The 18522-nt window shown below is 40.5% G+C and overlaps 1 long non-coding RNA gene across 1 annotated transcript; it reads right to left on the bottom strand.

Annotated features, from left to right (window-relative positions):
• Positions 1 to 3606: 3606 nt before the first annotated feature.
• Positions 3607 to 15236, bottom strand: LOC106497050 (uncharacterized). Its single transcript, XR_001294721.2, has 3 exons — positions 15080 to 15236; positions 13840 to 13920; positions 3607 to 3724 (listed from the first exon to the last, which is right to left on the bottom strand). It is a non-coding gene; the product is annotated as an uncharacterized lncRNA (long non-coding RNA).
• Positions 15237 to 18522: the final 3286 nt, after the last annotated feature.

Raw genomic sequence — 18522 nt, 5'->3', positions numbered from 1 at the left:
ATTTGCACAATAATTTGAGCAAATTAGTTGATGAACAAATCAAAAAACATCCTGTGGTCATTGCACTGCATTATGTTCTGTTTATTATTTTTGAGAAACACAATTTAGTTTTAATAATTTATGGTACTTGCTTGTTCTTACTAAGTGTTACAGTATGTTACTGATTGACTGCAAAGCTAGAGCAGATCTGGATAATTCAATGCACAAATGAGCTGCTGTATTTTCTGTGTGGAAAGTATCATGTTGATAGCTTGAAAAGTTAGCAGTCTGACAGCAGACATCAACCAAGTATTTAAAGGCTGTAGTTATACCTTCCTTATAACCACATATCCCACATCTTTCCCTCCATACGCCCCAACAAAAGGATAAAGATTAAAGAAGATACTGTTCAACAATCATTCTGAGCCAAAGAGTATGACAGTGCTTTGCCCCTTGTGATTGTTCTTATTGCTCCACAACGTGCAGCCAGAACACAAAACACCAACTTGCTCAGTTACTGATGGCTTTAAGATCAAACTATGCCCATCGTGAGATCCAAAGTATCCAAATCAAAAAACAGCAGACACAAACATCATAATACAAAATGAGCTGGTGAATTAGGGTTGAGCAGGTTGCACTCCAAACAGACTAAACAATGTAAAAGACACTTCCAAACACGAGGAACTCAATCCCCAACTTTTCTATACAACAGTTGCTTGTTTTCTAATAGCAGTTTGCACCGAAGTTACCTGCGAGAAGGTCTGCTTTCACACCAATCTTCAACTCCTTTTTAGGCTCAGAAAGCCTTTCTCAACCAGGAATTTTACTTCACTAACCTTGCTTCCATGTGGAGAGCAGGAATTCCCAGGCATTTTTCAGAAATATTCCTCTTATACCTTTTTTTTAAGCTACTGAAACCTTTCCTCAGTGAACAATCCCACTGCATACTGTCGACCACAGACATCCCCGGGTTAAAACCCACAAAGTGAAGCAAACGGAACGGCAGGAGAAAGAGGGTTGACTCAGATCCATGGAATCAATTCTTTCTGCAATGCATGCAAAGGAGTCCATCCACACTTGCAAGCAAAGCACAGGGAGAATTTACCCCTAGCTTATGCCCATAAGGCAACCAAGGCTAGAGCATATTGGACTTGCAGCACAGACAGAATCTACTGGCACTTATTATCACATGCGGAGGACTGTAGCATTTGGTAGAATTACCAGTTTTCCATTTTCATTCTTCCCCTCTTTCCTCTTCTTTCCCCTGTCCCATTCTCTCTCTCTTCCACCTTCAGCTTCACTTCCTGTCTGCTTCATCTTGCCTTCTTTCCAAGACATCTTAGTCTTAATTGTGTACTTTACCATTACTCTGTAAACTAGTTAAGACTGCAAACCCTTCACAGCATTGCTCCTTCTTATGTTGGTTCCTTGTAACATGTTCAGTACTAGTGTTAAATAACTCAGTTACCAATCTTTCTGAAGTAACTGTTTTCTCTTCCATGGCTTCATGCATTTCCCAATCCATTGTTTGTTATTGGCAAGAGAGAAAGAGACAATGAACTACCATTTTTCTACCTTTCTCATCTAGTTTAAAAAAAAAGACACTCTGAGAAGCACTGAGGAAAGAAATTGGAATTAAAACTGAACTAAGATTATCTGAAAAAGGACAACAGTCCTAACAAGAGGCTTTAAAGATCAGTTACTTCTACTACAAATCTGCAGACCAGACTGAGGTGCCGAAGTGATACAGAACGCATGCACCCTTGCTGTTGGGATGGTAGGAATGTGTTCCAGTGTAATCCAATGAGACTTATCAAAGGGAAATAGTCTCATTTACTTACTAGGGCTAATCTTGGTTCCTTCGTCCCTACGCTCCAAGAGGACAAATATCAAAGTGAAAGCTCACATTCCTTCCATTGTCAGTAATGGAATAGCTGGCTGTGGCTTTCTGGTAGCCACGGTTGTAGGCAATAGAGGCCTACAAGGCAGTTACCAGAGTACATAAAAACTCTGCATTTAAAATATTCAGCTTGCTCAACAAAGAATGCACCTTGATTAGTAGAGTGTATTAAATTTCACCTACTTAACTTTGCAGCTTGATTAGTGAAGTATGCAGCTTAATCAGCACAGCATGCAACTCATGTGACAACATGCACCACCTAAAACTGAAAGTACAGTAGGACCCAGCAGAATCGCCAGTGTAAGTCTCTAAGTAAAACATGCAGTACAGGAGATTCAAAGCAGGATAACTTACCTGTTTAGTCTACAAAACCACCATTAAAATGTTCAGTTCAGGGAGCAACCTTGTAGCTTTGTAAGGTGCATGGTCCAGGTAGAAAAGCTTTGACCTTCCAGCAGCTCAAGCAGTCAGACAGCTTCTTTCAGTGCAGAACCAAGCAGTGCCCTCATTAGCAACACTGGTGAGTATGATCACAACATCCTTTTGCTCATCCATGGGCAGTGCATAGCCAAATCCAACTCTCAATGATTAATTTTAAGGATACCTGAGATAGCATTAGTGGCTATCCAAAACATATTATCATCATCCCAGGGAAATTAGGGGAATACTTGAAGATAACAAGTGTGTCAACAATTGAGGTAAATTGTCAGCACAATTTACAGACTGGCAAGCTAAACACAAGGGTTAGAAAGGGGTTCAACTCTACACAGTTAGGATCTGGAAGCATTTCAGATACGAATTAACTTTAGATTTTAAATTATCCTAAAGCTGAAGATTGTTCAGAATGTGTTTTGATTTGGACTGCTTTGCTGCTTAGAAATAAAAACAGAAACTCTGACATCATTAGGGGTAACTTTACCTTCAGTAGAATATAACTACATGTTCTGTCCCTGGATTACAAAGAAATGCAGTTATAGCTGTAGCTTTCTGTAGCTACCATTCTACAGAAGTATTTTCTTAATTTTCTTTCCATGGTCATCCAATATGCTGTGAATACATGAGATGAATTTACAATGTCGTTATTTATGGTACAGATTCTAAGACTACTGCCATCAGTGGAAACATTCATTGTTGACCAAAGGGGAGTTTTGCATAAATACCAAACATTCTCAATAATTATTAGGGAATAAACGTTACCAACAGAGGCACCTGTACTCATATGATTCTTATCCCAAGCCCTTCCTCTTAGATGCTACACAGTCATTGAGAAAAAGGAAAATAGCTATGTGTCACAAACTCCCAGATGCTCAGCTGTTTCTTAACGGGAGTCCAGGCCATTCCCATCTCAATAAACTTCAAGCTATTAATAGTAAAGGTTTTGAACTGGCAACTTCTGCAATAGTGAGAAAAACTATAGTATCAAGCTACAACAATTGATGGACAAACAAGGTTCAGAGATTACCACACCACCTACATGCCCTGTGACAAAAAAAAACAAAAACAAAAAGCAAAAAAACCCACCCTTTTGAATTCCTCAAAGCTTCTCATTACAAAGAAAAACATAAATATAAAGCAGCAGTGAATTTTGATTGTGGAGGTTTCATCTGATAGCTCCTACACAGCAAATATTAATAAAAAAAATCCCAGCTCCCTGATTACCTTGATCCAGGTAAGACTGAAAAGAAGTTTCATTACACACCCATGCTAAGCCATCTACCTACCCAAACAATGTAGTAACAGAAGAGTGCTAGCTTCAGCGCAGACCCAGCTCTGATGGGCAACGTCAGCAGGAACAGGGAGGCTACAGTGCTTCACAGTTAGGGACTCAGGACTTCAGCACCCAACCTGTAAATCCAAAGGTTAGTTTTCAGACTGGATCCTTCATATTAGACCTTCCTAGACTGGGATTCTTAATTAACAGCATTCTATCATGTTTCTGAACATAGTCTAAAATTGTATTTAGAAGTCCTAATCCTGGTCCATAAAGCACTAAATCAGATCCTCTTCTACTATAAGCCTCTGTTAAAAGACATCAATATCCTTTATGCTTTTTACCCCAAGCATTCAGTTCCCTGTGCCAGTGAGGTGATATTGTCCCTATCAATCACTGCTCTACATCTACACAAATCTTTTGTCACATCTTTCAAACTAAGTAGCAGAAACTTTTAAGTTTCCAGAGTATCATCTACTTTAAATAATTTCATTTGAAAAAGAGTAGTGTCATATTTTTTAGCATCTAAATATAATTACTTTCTTATTGAACACTAATTGGAATAGCAAATTAAAATAAACTGTTCACTTTCTAAAGCGTTCAACTCAGCCTTTACCTTACCAGGAAGTGATAAGATGTTAAGTTTTCATTCTATGAATTTAAGCAGGAAAATCTGCAATAAAACTTAAATGTATTTAACATTAGATTGAGTGGATTAGGATAATATATTACATAAATATTACAGGTCTGGGTGAATTCAAAACACCACTGTCCACAGCACTCCCAATTCAGAAGACCCAAAACCTATTAACTTTAAAAATGTTAGTACTCCAGCAAAGCAAAGTATATCCGTAAGTACTCCACAAGAGAGACATCTTAGTGGATATGAATAAAGATATGAAGGAGTTTTACCCATGTTTTTACTCTCATTTGTTTTACACCATGCTGTATTCATATATCCCCCTACCAAATATAGAGTAACATGACTTTGGGAAGTGTCTCACTGTTCTGTTAATTTGGCAGCCAAAGGATTTTGCATAAATTTTTGGTCATTCTGAATTGTAAGGAAAACATTACAGTAAAAAGATCAATGTGATAACATTATTTGAAGTATACTACTTTCCTATTTGAATTATTGCCAGTTATTCCCTACCCATTCCTGAAACCACAGGCATTAAAACAGCAAGTATCTTATTGACTTCAGTTGGAGTAAAACATAAATACTAACCAGTTAATCATCTCTTTCTTGTGTACTATATCTGCAGAACTTCTGTACTGGATTTTACATAGACAATACAAAAATCATTTGAAAATAATTTTGGAAGAATAATGCAAATCTAACATACGTTCTGACTATATAACGTATCCTAGTTATATTGTTGGTAATATCCTTTTCCTATACTGTATTGTCCAAGACAGCGCTTTGGAAAACACTGATTTTCAGCAAGTTGCTAGTTTTGCTATTTACACACCCTCTATGAAATCTGGTTGTTTTTCTAGGCAAGGCAGAGACTGCATATCCATTTATTAGCTTAGGACTAGTCAAGAGTTGGAGGTTGTTCTCAACTCCCCTGTTCTAAAAGCTCAGCTATCGAAAGCAAGCCCAAATAACAATGAGATCAGCACACACTTCCTTACACACTAGCACGGCTGGCAGAGGCAACACCAAACCCCAAATTAAGTGTGAGCAGAATTTGGTAACAATCTTTTTACAGTGTCTGCATTGTTTTTTTGTATCTTTTTCATGCTGTAACATTCCAGTATCAAAGTTAAAGAACCTGACTGTCCCAGAACCCATTAGATGGAAAATTACAATTTCATTCTGTCAAGCCCACTTTCAAAAGACAACTTTAATCAGTTAAGCCAATTTTCTATGCCCAGGAAAGAAACTGAATCCAGGTCTCCTATATCCAAGCTCAAGATCTTCATCACAACTTTATTTTTCCTCCACTTGTCCCCTTCTCTGCCCTCTTTGACAGGGCACTTTAATGCCCATCTTGTTCAATATTTCATGACACTGGCTTGAGCCTGTTCCTAGATCTAATTCACCAAAGATTTCCCAAGGGAGATAAATCAGGCCCATCATGACTTTTCATATTACTAGAAGAGAAAGAAGAAAAAAGGAGCAATCCAGGTCCACATGAAAATCCAAGGGAACTGCCGCCCCGACTTCACTCGTCAGCTGTCTTGGGCTAAGCCCAGAAATAAGGAAACTAAACTGAAAAAAATGTACATATATTTGTTATTTTGGTTCAACGTCACCTCCCCCTCACTAAAAAGAAACAACAATAATACAGTTGTTGTTATTATGACTGGTATAATTTATCAAGTCTTTCCACACGGCAGTAACATAGGAGTCAGGAGCAGGGGCAAAAGGACAGGCACCCAACACCACTGAACGATGCCTAGTCACGGCCATGGCCTGGGGTACAGCAGAGCGGGTGAGGGAGGAGACCTGGGCAGGCTGTGGCATCAGCAGACTGCTGACAGCAGCGGGCTGGTCAGAAGTTCCTGTAGACCCAAAGTACTTCAGCTCTTTCCTCTCCCACAGGTATTTCTTTGACTAGGAGGGGAAGTAACTGCAGTACCACAGAATCCACCATGCGGTGCCTGTTAGCAAATGTTGACTTTTTCATGGCGACTGGTGTAGGTACATCTAGATTGTGTATTTAAACATCACAGTTTTGTTTTCATTTCTTGCAAGAAACATTTGACTGAGGTTAATGTTTCATATCAACAGAGTAAAAATAGCTAATTCTGGGCCCAAAGGTCATACACATCAGCACAACTTGAGTTCTGAAGTGCTTTTAACCTTGATTTTTTGTTGTAAGCCAGGTCCTTTAAAATATACAACACATTTAACCCAGTCTCACAAGCATAGGGAAAAAACATTTTCAGTGTCTTTGGAAGACCATGATTATTTGGCAATTGGAGGGGTCTGACTGTATTTGAGACACCATACTTGCCAGGAAATACATAAGACAAACACAGTTCACTTTACAGACAGGAATACAAATCAGAAATATCAGCACACAGAAAAAAGACATCTTCCCCATCTGATTTATGAGATTTTTGGCACCCCAATTAAGTTCTGACAAGCTAGTATTCCAGGCACAGTAAAATATTGTTGTTCCACTAGGCTTGCTCCAATGTTTAGTCATAAGATCCATACAATAATAACAGAACAGTGGCCTATCTTGACCAACAGTACATTAGTTATTATCTGCAGCACAAACACCTACCACTTTATACTAACATTTTGGCAGTTAATCTAAACATAGCACTTAAAGCTACATCATAATTTTGAGATCTAACTGGGTCATTTTCCTTCCAGCTGGCACCAGTAAAAAGTATTTTATAACAAAAAAAGTAAATGAAGCTTTCTTTACGAGGTTTTTTTTTTTTTCCCCCTCCTTCATTCTTTAATGGCAGGAGCACAAGTATGATTTCAAGCACACACGAGATTTTTCAAGGCCTGTTCATGGTGATGCTAGCTGGGTGAATTACAATAAGATTTATTGTGCAGTGGTGTATGTCTAATTTTCCATCTACTGCTGGGAGCTTCAGTTGGCAGGAACTAACAGACGCCCATTATGCACAGCCTGGTTCAAACTGTGGTTTTGGTGCAAACTCTCAGGGACAGGAACTTACTGCACACGCTGGCAAGAGGACAGGGAGAGAGCTGATGAAAAGAACAAAAAGAACTTTTAAAATGGCTTCTTAAATATTTGGTATCCCATTCCTTCTCCAAATTGTTTTTGTGGCAAGGAGGGGGAGGGAGTTTTAAAGTCCCAACTATTTCCTGTAAAAATTGGGTCATATTCAATGGGTATAAAACAAGGCAGCTAATGACTTCTCGTTATTGTAGCAAGTTCCCTGCTGACAGGATTCAAAACGAACAGGAGCTCACCAGAATAAAGTTCTCAATGCTTCACCCTCTTTTTTTTTTCCCCTCTCCTCTTAAGCTATTGGAAACACAAGTCCCTTTTAAAACAACCAGCTACAGACTTCTTTCCCTTACCTTCCTCTGCCTCATTTCGGTTTTCTCAAATGTCCCATGCAAACTCCCAGCTAAACTGACTTGACATTTTCCATGCCAAGTAAAGGTGGGGAGAGGAAATAATGGAAGGAAGGGATGAGGAAAGGGGAAAACCAGAATAGACGTAACAAGAAAAAGTGAAGGTCTGAAGGGATAAGAGGGAAGAAAAAAGTGCCTGTGCAGCTCAGGACTGCCAGAAAAAAGGTAAATGCAGATTATTGGGGGGGGGAGGGGAGGAGAGAGACAGGGGAGGGAGCCTGAGGAAAGAAAAATGTTAGAAAGAAAAAATAAAAGAAATGGGAGTGGAAAAAAACAGTATGAATACTATAGTGGGAGGGTACAACAATGGAGTAAATGACTTATTCAGAGCAGAGCTGAGATCCATCTTGCTGAGCCACAAAGTTCAACAACATCATTTTAATACCCTGAGCACTTAATCTCAAAGATGTAGCTGCAGACAACCTCCACAACCACACTCCTCCCCTCCTCGGGAAGGGCCTGTTGGGGAGAGAGCAAACCATATGACACACTGTGCTTCTGCCATGCCAGGGAAATGAGAAAAACATGACTTGTGTAGTCTGCTCCACAACTGGCACTCAGAAAAGGCATTTCACTTTAACAGTGCAAATCAGGCAAGAAGTAAAAAGTGTATGACAGTCCATAAACCCTTCTGATATTTTCAGTGGTTTTCAAACATTCATACATCTGAACACAATACTATAGAACAAGTTTTGAGTACAGACTGATGACCTTGGAGTCTTTTTCTACTTTTTGGTTCATATTAGGCACCATTTACCATCCTCATAAAATCTGCTTCAGCTATCAAACTTGATATCATCTTTTCTGTTCTCTCAGGGAGCACCATCTATAACCTGAAGCATAGTTCTGTAGCTACACATGGGATGGCACTGTTTAAAAAAAAAAAAAAAAGTTAGTCCTCACACATCCAGTCTCTCCTCCACCCTGACCCTTTGTAGACAGTAGATTCAAGGCAAAAGGCCATTTTATCCCCAGAATTGTATTTATCCACCTCAAACTGACATCACTTATTTCTGTGCCTGGTTACTCAGTTATATTTTTACTTTGTATCAAGCATGGAAAACCAGCCCCGGTAAATGTATTAATTCTACATTATGATTTTTGGAAGGTTTGGCAACAGAGAGGAGAAGCAAGCAATTGGGTGTGGTATTACAATGTGCAGTATGGTATTTCATTCTCTCTAGAGATCTGTAATTTTATGCATGTTGAAAAAAATGTTAAGGAAACTTAACATACAGAACATACGGAACCAATTTTCTTCCTTAAAGAGAAAAAACAAAAAACACCTTTGGGCTGTAAGCATTAAAAGACATCAGTCCAAATGGAACCATTTGGCAAAACAGAGGGGGAAATGGAGAGAGTAGGCAGAGTTAAGAAATAACCATTAATTTTTGTCTGCCTCCTCTTCCCAGCCACATCTCTCAATCATCACTCAATTCATTAGCACTTTATAATTGTGTGTCAATATGACCATAAATTCTCTATGTGGGCAACAGCAGATGAAGACTCCCTTGTACCACACTGACTCAGAATCAAGGACATCACAAAAGCCTTTTTTTTCTTTAATAACAAACGCACAGAGAGAACAAGGTCCAAAAAGACAGATGAAGTATGGTTAGAGTTCAGTTAAAGCTTGGTCTCAAAAAGGCAAGCTTTTCTCAGATTTCTGCTATTACACCTTTGCCAAAAATATTTTTCTGATCTCTAATCAAGCAATCAGTTCAACCATATGCATGAGAGCAAGAATTACCCTATGTTGACATGCAGAAAACAACACAGTATTGTACAGTGCAGCACTATTATATGTCCCAACACAGAAGCACAGCTCCAGAAATAGCAAAGCATGTACCTGTAGGTGATATTTAAAAAGAAAACCCGCACACATGCTTTCAAGGATCTTTAGTACAACATACACATTGTGTGGATTGTAGTCTGGAACAGTGTATTATATAATATGGTGCCAGACAGGCTTCTCAGCACTTAGATTCAAAAATGAGCACTAGACACAGCCCATCCTTCACACCAATGCCTTCCCTGGCCAACAGGAAGGGGGACAGAACTCAGCCCTGCAGAAACTGGCTACTAACAGCTGTCCATCCACAGCAGGGGGCTGGAGCTGCGTATTCCTTATGTATACCTTTATGCAGTCTTGTATAAGAGACAATGGTGACTGCAGTCCTCTTTTCCACTTATTTCTCTACCTAGGAAACCTTCACGTTGTACATGAGAACCTGATTAATCACGCACTGCTCCAGTTGCCACTAGCATAAAATGGTACCATAAACGTCTCCTTCATAGGTCACAGCTAACTGGGCAAGCTCTCTGTTGCCTTTTACACAGGAAGAAGCTCCACGCTCAGAAAAACTCCCTTGAGAAAAAGGAAAACAGATCTTCAGAAGACAGTGAATTGGCACAAGACATGGTAAGGAGGGACCGATCATCTCAAACATGCTATAGATTCACAGCACTCACAAAAAAACAGCAAAGGCCAGGTAACCTCAAAGGATCCCAACACTGCTTTCTCTAGACTGTCACCCACATCCCCGAATCTTTCTCTATCCTATTTTTTAAGGCTTGATCAAAGTAAAGAGCCAGGGAAGCTGCCCTCCCAAGAGAATGGTGCAAGAAAATCTGGTTGCGCCTGTGTCTCTCTAGAGCTGGCACAGCTTGTTCTACGTAGTTTTGTCATAACCCCACCTGGACCAGAAGAGTTGGAGAAGACATGGGTGGAGGACACCGTGCACTAGCAAACTAACTGTACAACAGATCCAGCATTTTAGAGCATATAATTCCCCTCTACTCTGGGTCTTGTAGTGATTTCAGCTTGGCTAGAATTAGCGGTTTGGGCTATTGGTTTATTTTCTAGTCATGTAAGAAAGGACACCAGCAATATCTGTTGGAAGCTGGGTTTAAATACGGGTGAAAGCTGTTTGCAAGTTTTCCTGATAGCATTTACAACTCACATGAACAAACCAAAGTCTTTTCCCAACAAATATTACTTGCATAATTGTTAAGTTCATAAACCAAGAGGGAGGAAATTTTCAGAGGCCATTAGTCACCCAACTCCACCTGACACTGGCCTTTGTGCTGGAAAATCTCCACATAACGTTAAAGACAAATTTCCCTCTGCATTTGACTATGAATTGTGTTGAACTTCACCAGCGCCAGCGCACACAGGTAGAAGTACTGTTGCCTTCACATTTAAAGTTACAGGACCATTTTTCTGAGTAAGTTCAATACCAAATTGCTTTAAAATGCTTTAGGACTTTGAGGAAACCCCCCTTCCACACATATTTCTAATAAGTAAAGAATAATAAAAGAAACGCACAGTTACGCTCTTTTGCAAAGAAAGCAGAACAAAACAAATCAATAAGCACATTTATTCAGAAAAAGAATTCTAATTACCAGATCAACAAACAGAATACTAAAAGTGTTAGATTACACTGTGTTTTTCTTAATACAGCCATACCTAGCAGAGTCAACAAACTCAGAGCAGAGCGCTTACCTGAAACGCTACAGACTTCAGAAACAGAAATGCAAGTTTCTAGGAGCATTTGTAGTAAGGTTTCCTAGTTTTGCAGGTGTAGGCCCGCATTCCACAAGAACAAAATCCACAATTCTCCCTCTTCCTCTTTTATAGGTAAGAGGTGTAACAGCTTCCCAACATGGCTGTGGGTGTAAGCCTCTAATGTGGATCAGTGGACTCTTCAGAGGGGGGGGTTCTTTACTAAAGAAAAATTGAAGAAACATATGGAAAGCTTTCAGTTCCGAGGGTACCTTCTTCCTTACTCCCATCCACCTGGACAGCACCCAGGCAGGTCGAGGTGGGGTTTCTCCTTTCCATAAGGCTGTCAATATAACAGGGCAAGGATGGTCCGGGCTCACCGGGCTCACCTGTGCTTTAACATGCTGGATCTGCAGGGCCAGCCCAATAGCAAGAGGCAAGCCTCAGCAACAGCAAGATGAAGTCAATGAGCTTTGCCATTCCTAACGGTTTGCAAACTGTCCAGGTCCTTGGGCCCTGCTTTACACATACTTCCAAGCCCCTGGTACAACAGCAAGCTTGTTAGCTCACCATCCAGAACTTTCCATTCACACTTTTCATAATGAAAACCTGAGACTTGGAAAGAGGCAAATAAGAAGAAAAACCTAAGAATTACTACCTTTGCTGTAATGCGAGGTGGAGTCCTGCTAAACCAACTGGGGTGGGGGAGAGAGGGAAGAAAAGACACAGGAACAACATATAGTTGTCATTCTGATACACCTCTACAGTCACATTACCCATTGATTAGCTGGCATGTTTACCTTTAAGCAAACTATTAAAAGGAATCACAGGCAAAAATGACATTTTAAGAAAAAAAAAAGAAAGTGAGAGAGAGTTCCCATTTCTAGCATTCTGTCACACTTCACTGTAGTGTGCAGGATCAACTCATTATTGATAGACTAATTACTTGCTTTAATTTTTTGCTTTTGCAATATAGAAAGTATCTGGCTTAAAGTGACCATTATGTCTTCAAGCAGCCCCAGACCTCAGCAGAGCTTTGTGCTTTCTGACTGGTGGCAGAACTGTTGCAAGTAAAGGAAAGCTACTCCCAAAAGTCAAGAGCTGGAAGTGTTTATTGTTCATTTTCCAAAAACATCAAATATTTTAAGGCTAGGATTTTCAAAGGGGCCTAAGAGAATTAGGTACTTCTAAACCTATTGAATTACAGTGAAAATTTCTCTATTCCTAAGTCTGCCCTGAAAGAGATTTAAGGTGGGATTTTTCCTTCTAATTTACCATTCTCAAGCTTTATTCCTTATTTTGCAATGGGCACCGCAAGACACAACAGACTCCTCACTCAACGCCTTTCAGAGGCATCAGAAATTTACCAGTCATTGTAAGCAAGCAGCCTGTTGTAGGACTGGAGATTCTCTCAGTGGTTTTTCAATTTTGTTTTTCAGTCATTTGTACTGTAAATTATTATCCTCTTCTTTCAAATAAATCGCTCAGAAATTTAGGCAGAGGAAATTCCTGATTAACATGAGACAAAAATCCCACCCCCCCATTAGCCTAACAAGAAACCCATTTGCAGTTTAAAACAAACAACAACAAAACTGGGAGCATATGCATAATTTCTCACACCAACACCAATAAAAACTAGGAACAGGCTTGTGCCCAGACAGCTACATTTTGGGTGTCAACACTGTATTAATTGCACTAGAATGGAAAAGCAGAAACTCTTCTGCCTTTTTTCACTTAGCTCATAACCACTTTTTTTTTTCCCCTAGAAAATGAGTGTTTCTCTATTTCAAAGGTGAGAGCCACTCTGTAGTTACAAGTGGTACTTTTTGACTTTCTTAATACAACCCTGTGGCTACAATTAACAGAACAGATAAACAGCAGAACAAATTAAGGTCTGATCCTGTTGTGCTTATAGGTACAATCCTTGCAATAAATTGCAGGTTAAACTGTTGGAGATAAATGAGGAGAGATGGAAAGACAGATCTGTGAAGCCTGAACTTTAAGTGTTCAGACATTAAAAGCAAGTGTATGAGAGAAGATAAGCAACTATCAAGAGAGAAATTTTCAAAACTTTCAGATGCATTAGAGATTATTGTAAGATTTCTAATACAGCTGAGAAACATTTTGCACAAACCTTTGAAAAAAAAGTAGCAAACATTTCTTTATATGAGCTGTTTAGTGTTTACTTCCGTCACTCACATAATAACAACATTTTAAAAAGAGAAAAGGAACAGAATTTTTCTTCTCATTATTTCAGAGTGCTTTGAGTTCATTTCAGACCTTCACTGTCTTTGAAGTTTGTAGAGTAAGGGAAGGCAGACTGTTTCCATGCATGGTCTTATTGTTGTGGAAGTGTACTTTTTCATCCTCTCAAAAATGAATAAATAACTGAACCAATCTGAAGACCTTCACAACCTGAGATTCTTACAGGCATTTTAAGACTGTATATTCTCTCATCTATTTAGTTTGTAATTCAATCACAAAATCCTTGCAGTATAAAATCAAAACATAGTAGAAGAAACGTGTACTGTCTTTAAGCATGATCAGCCTAAGGATTTGTAGGGAGGGATTAAATCAAGGAAGGCAGCTTTATGAATCTTTGCATTAGGCACATAACATCCAATAGAAATGTTAAGGTTGCATCCTGAGAACTACTGTGCACTTACTGCCAAGTGCTGAACCAATCTTCTGTTTCCGGTGACACCAGTGGGAGCAGGATAGGCTCAGAACTTCAAAGCAGCAACCTGCTATTTGAGAGAAAAAGGAAAAAAAAAAAAAAGTAACCAGATCATTTAAAAATCATTCACAGTCCTTCACATCATGAGGTTGTGACCAAACAGTATCTTTTTTTAAACCTCTTGCTTCCTCTCATTGCCCAGACTATCTAAAGGCAGTGCTAGTGAGCTCTTCTGCCTTCTTCATCACAGCTTTGCCACTTGCCAAAGTGCCACCCTGCTTGGTAAGGTGCTCAGTTACGCTAGAACTCCCCTTCCTTGTATTTTTGCCATTAACCTCTACAGTGTACTGAGAGGAGGAGAGCATGAGAATATGCTCCAAACTCTACCTTCATTCCTTCTCCTACTGTGGGGAAGGTAGGAGGAGCATTACAGCCCTCACATTCCCAGATAATTCCAGCCTCACTTCAACCTGCTCAGGTCAGGCCTATCCAACGAGATCAGAAATTCATGCCAGGTGGGGGCTCTTAACCTATCTGGCCCTTTGAATCATCTCACAGTCCAACAAGAATCACATGTGTGGTAGAGCCCCAAGGGCTGCAACCCACAGGTATCCTGCTCAGACTGCATAATAAACTGCCTCTGTGTCCAACTGAAGGTGGTCAGATACCTCTAAGAAACACTCCTTGGTATCAAAGGCCATAGTAGGAAAAACTGAGGCTAGGTCAATATTTAGTATTGTAAGTCGAGACACACCAAATTTTCTCTGACTGCTCACACATTGTAATTACTGAATTACACAAGTAAGAAAAACTGAACTTTCCTATAGTCATTCTCACACCTTTCTGAAGACACTTTTGCTCCCAGGTGCTGTGCCAGAGTCGCAGCGGTCAGTCCACACCACCACTCCGCACACCCCTGCCCCGCTACCACAACCCCTCACCAGCCCCTTCCACGCAGCAGCCCACAGCCCCAGCCAGCCAGCGCTAACACGTCTGGGCACAGCAGACGTGACAGAGTAAACGCTTTAACCGCTACGTGTTTCCCCTCAGACCAAAACAAACTCGGCGCCTAACGCAGCCGGGGAGGACCAGAGACGCTGAGGGGGCGCTGGAAGCGGCGGAGGGCGGTCGTTGCCCCCGCGGCAGCCCCAGCCCTGCAGCAGCAAAGGGAGTCGCCAGCCGGGGACCAGCCCTGCCGCACAAGGGGACACAGAAGCGGCAGCCCTTACCCAAACCGAACAGCCCAGCCGCGCGCAGCCGTTAGCTTCGGCCCCGCCCCGCCCCGCGCGGGGGGAGCCGTTGGTCGGCCGTTGCTAAGGGTTCCCCGCTGAGGTAGCCGCGCGGCGGCCCAGCTCCGTCGGGGAGCTGGAGAGAAGCGATGCCTTAAAAATTAGTTTCCCAGTGGAGGAAACTTAGCCAGCAGTGAGTCGCTGTGGCTCCGAGGTGCCGGCGGCGCGGCTTTATATATGGCTTTAGGTGTGACATCAGAAGCAGGGCCCGTTGGGCACACTGCCCCTCGCGCCAGAGGAGATGGCGGCTCGGCAGGCTGTGTCCTCCTGTATATTGGACTAAGAAGCAAGCCATAGCCGGAGGCGGATGACATTAATTTAGAAGCTAGCTGAACTTCGCTGTCTTACTGCCCATTGTGTTTTCCAAAAATTACATTAATGGACTCATAATTTTTGTTATTTTAGAGGTCCACCTTAAATAACTGACAAATTGCAACTCTAACAAATGATTATTAAGCAATTAATTAATCATATGATAAAACCGCCATTAATCTTTTATAAACTATTACACATATGCATGTGAGAAATGAAGTGATGCCATTCTTAATACAAATTACTGTAACTCAGTGAAATAGAATAATGTGAATATTCATAATTGCTCCTTTGCCTTAAAATAAGCATTTTTTCCTTAAAATAGCCAAAAGCTGCTAGGATATCTAGTGCTTTACTGCTGTAGTTGGAGTCAAAAAATCAAAGCAGTGTGAGGGAGTTTTTGCAGGCTCTGACCACAGGAGAAGCTATATAGCTCAGCTCATATACACTTAACTCATGGGCTATCCCCTGCCTTTTCTTTCCACCCATATTGCTGTTGTTAAAACTAGAAAAGCTTGCTTGTCTCCACAGTCACACTCCTGGAATTAGGTAGTTTGTATTAAAAAGTTTTTCCAGAAGCCTTTTTTCCTGCATGATCTCTCAACATGTCTCATTTCTTTTTCTGGGAGGGGGGAGGACGATTGGGGTTGGGGTTTTTTTTTATTATTATTTTAATTTTTATTTCCAGCACTTACCCTTTGGTTTTACAGCAGCTGTAACTATTCTAGTGGAATTAACTGAAGTCTTGCATTAAGTGTGGATTTCCTGATGTTTGAATAAAAGATATTTCCTTGTGATTGAGTAATTTGATCATTAAGGTCCCTGATCTCTAGATTTTCTGAATTAAGTTTGTTAAGTTTTAACCAGATCTTGCCAAAAATAGGAGACATTTAGCATCCTAAATATTTTAGACTGTCTGATAGACTTAGAATTTCCGTTGTACATAGACTGAGTGTTTTGAGTCTCTGATTTTCTTCCATTAAAAAAATCGGGCTGTCGCAAAACTCCTCAGCAAGGCTCTTCATTGCAAGGTCAGACTGCAAACTTAATTGCCAGTCATTTCTTCCTTCTCATCTGCCAAAGCATTACACTGTGTTCCTGAATAGGAAAGGGATGTACCCATTAGCAGCCCAATCCAATGACTGTAGATGCTGAGGAAAAAGGAGAATGAACCACGGATGACGTCCAGGCTCCCATGCTCTCCGTAACTAGTGTCTCCAGTTGTCACTTGGACACAAAACCACTGAGCTAGGTGGACTACTAGTCTGACCCCGTAGGACAGTTAGTGTGTTTCAATTGTAGGTTATTTGTGACTAAATTAGTTGTGAACATACAGTGGCAATGGAGGCATTATTATCCATCGTGGGGGCTTGGTGGCAGAGGCCGTCTTTCCATTTGCTGCTTATACAGTGCCTCGAAGAACAGGCTCCTGGTACGTGACTGCGGATCATAGCACAGTAGTTGTATTTCCTGATTGCCAAATATAACCCTGTGCTGGGTGGCCTGACTTAAAAAGAAGCTTAGTCATGTGTCTCAAGTTTGAGGCACCTCATTCAAAAAATTAAAGCTGGATGTTGCTGAAGTGATGCAAGAGTCAGGGTTTTTTTTGTACCTACATTTACAGGTTTAGAGCTTGCATCCTATTTTTCCAAAGCTAATTTAAAACAATCAGTTGGTTTCTTTACATATCCTGCTAGCAACTAATTAACCAGAATAGTGGCAGAAGATACCCAAATAAACAATACACATTTATTTTGTAATTTGATTGTATATTTGAGGAGAATTATTTAAAGTTCTAATAATTACCTTTGCTCTTCATAGCAAAACTGAGTGATCTTTTCCTGAAGAGCTACAAAGCCAATCAAACTTCTAAGTAGGTTTTAATAAAAGTATAGAAGCTTTTAAAGTCTGTGGTGTCAAAGTAAATTAAAGTGACCGTAAGTAGTTCTTAATACAACTGACCACAGTGATTACTACAGGGCAATTATGTTTTAGTGTGTCAATCATCCAATAGGCATTAATATAAACCAGAACAGCTCTGAAGAAATTTGTTATGGACTGTCATGTCAAGAACCCAAATGCTAACCTGCAGCAGCCTTGATATTATTAGAACCACTAAGGGTCAGATTTCAATTAATCCACAGATTTAACAGTCCTCAACTGTAGTGGGTCTTGATACAATTAAGCAATAATAGATGACAGGAAGGATACTTCCTGGCAGTTAATGACCAATGGCAGTATTTGAAGGCCCTTAACCCAGCTGGTCATTAACTGCTCAGAAAGACACAACCTGGAGCTCATATTTTCTGTTGTAAACCATATATTAAAGAAATAAATCAACTACTCTTTCCTTCCACTCCCCCAATCCTGTGGGAGCTGCTGCTGTTGGGCTATTGCTGTAGCACTTAATCGTCAGGAAAATCCCAGTGCGAGTAACCGGTGGGGAGACAGAGTATCAGGCTGAACCCTGTAATGCTGAAAACCCCTTACATGAGTCCTAGTGGCTCCAAAGGATGCCAAAAAAAGATGCTGTCCTCCGTGTAAGGACATCTGATGGTGCCTGTGCAAGGCTATGCCTTCTGTCCTGGGCACACATGAGCCTCTCGTAATCAGGAATGATGTGCATGCTGACCGGCAGCCTCCAACACTCCCTTTTTCCAGAAGATTGCGCTCCTGTGTAGACCCAGCACCCTGTCCTGCATGGTAGATTTGTGGGTATTTTTTTAGCACATCTCTAGGTGTCAAATAAGCATTTTGTCTGGTCACTGGTGTAGAAAGCAAAGACTTTTTGTATTCCATTCCTCAACTCACTTTTCATTCTACCTATAACACAGAACAACATCAGCGTTTCCCAGACTGTTGACCATTATTCACAGGTGCAGATTCCAGCAAGGTAAAGAGTCAAATCATGTAGCAAGGCAGGGGGAAGAAAGACCAGACAAAAAGCTAAAATTCCTCCCTGAGGAGGGTACAAATTGACTTAAGTAGAACAATATGAAACTATCAAAGTGGAGGGTTGGATCCCATCTCAGGACTATTGTACAAAATTAAAACTTAGACATAATGACATG

This window comes from Apteryx mantelli, chromosome 4 (assembly GCF_036417845.1).
Source record: "Apteryx mantelli isolate bAptMan1 chromosome 4, bAptMan1.hap1, whole genome shotgun sequence".
Taxonomy (NCBI): domain Eukaryota; kingdom Metazoa; phylum Chordata; class Aves; order Apterygiformes; family Apterygidae; genus Apteryx; species Apteryx mantelli.
This window is presented reverse-complemented; position numbering and strand designations above follow the sequence as displayed.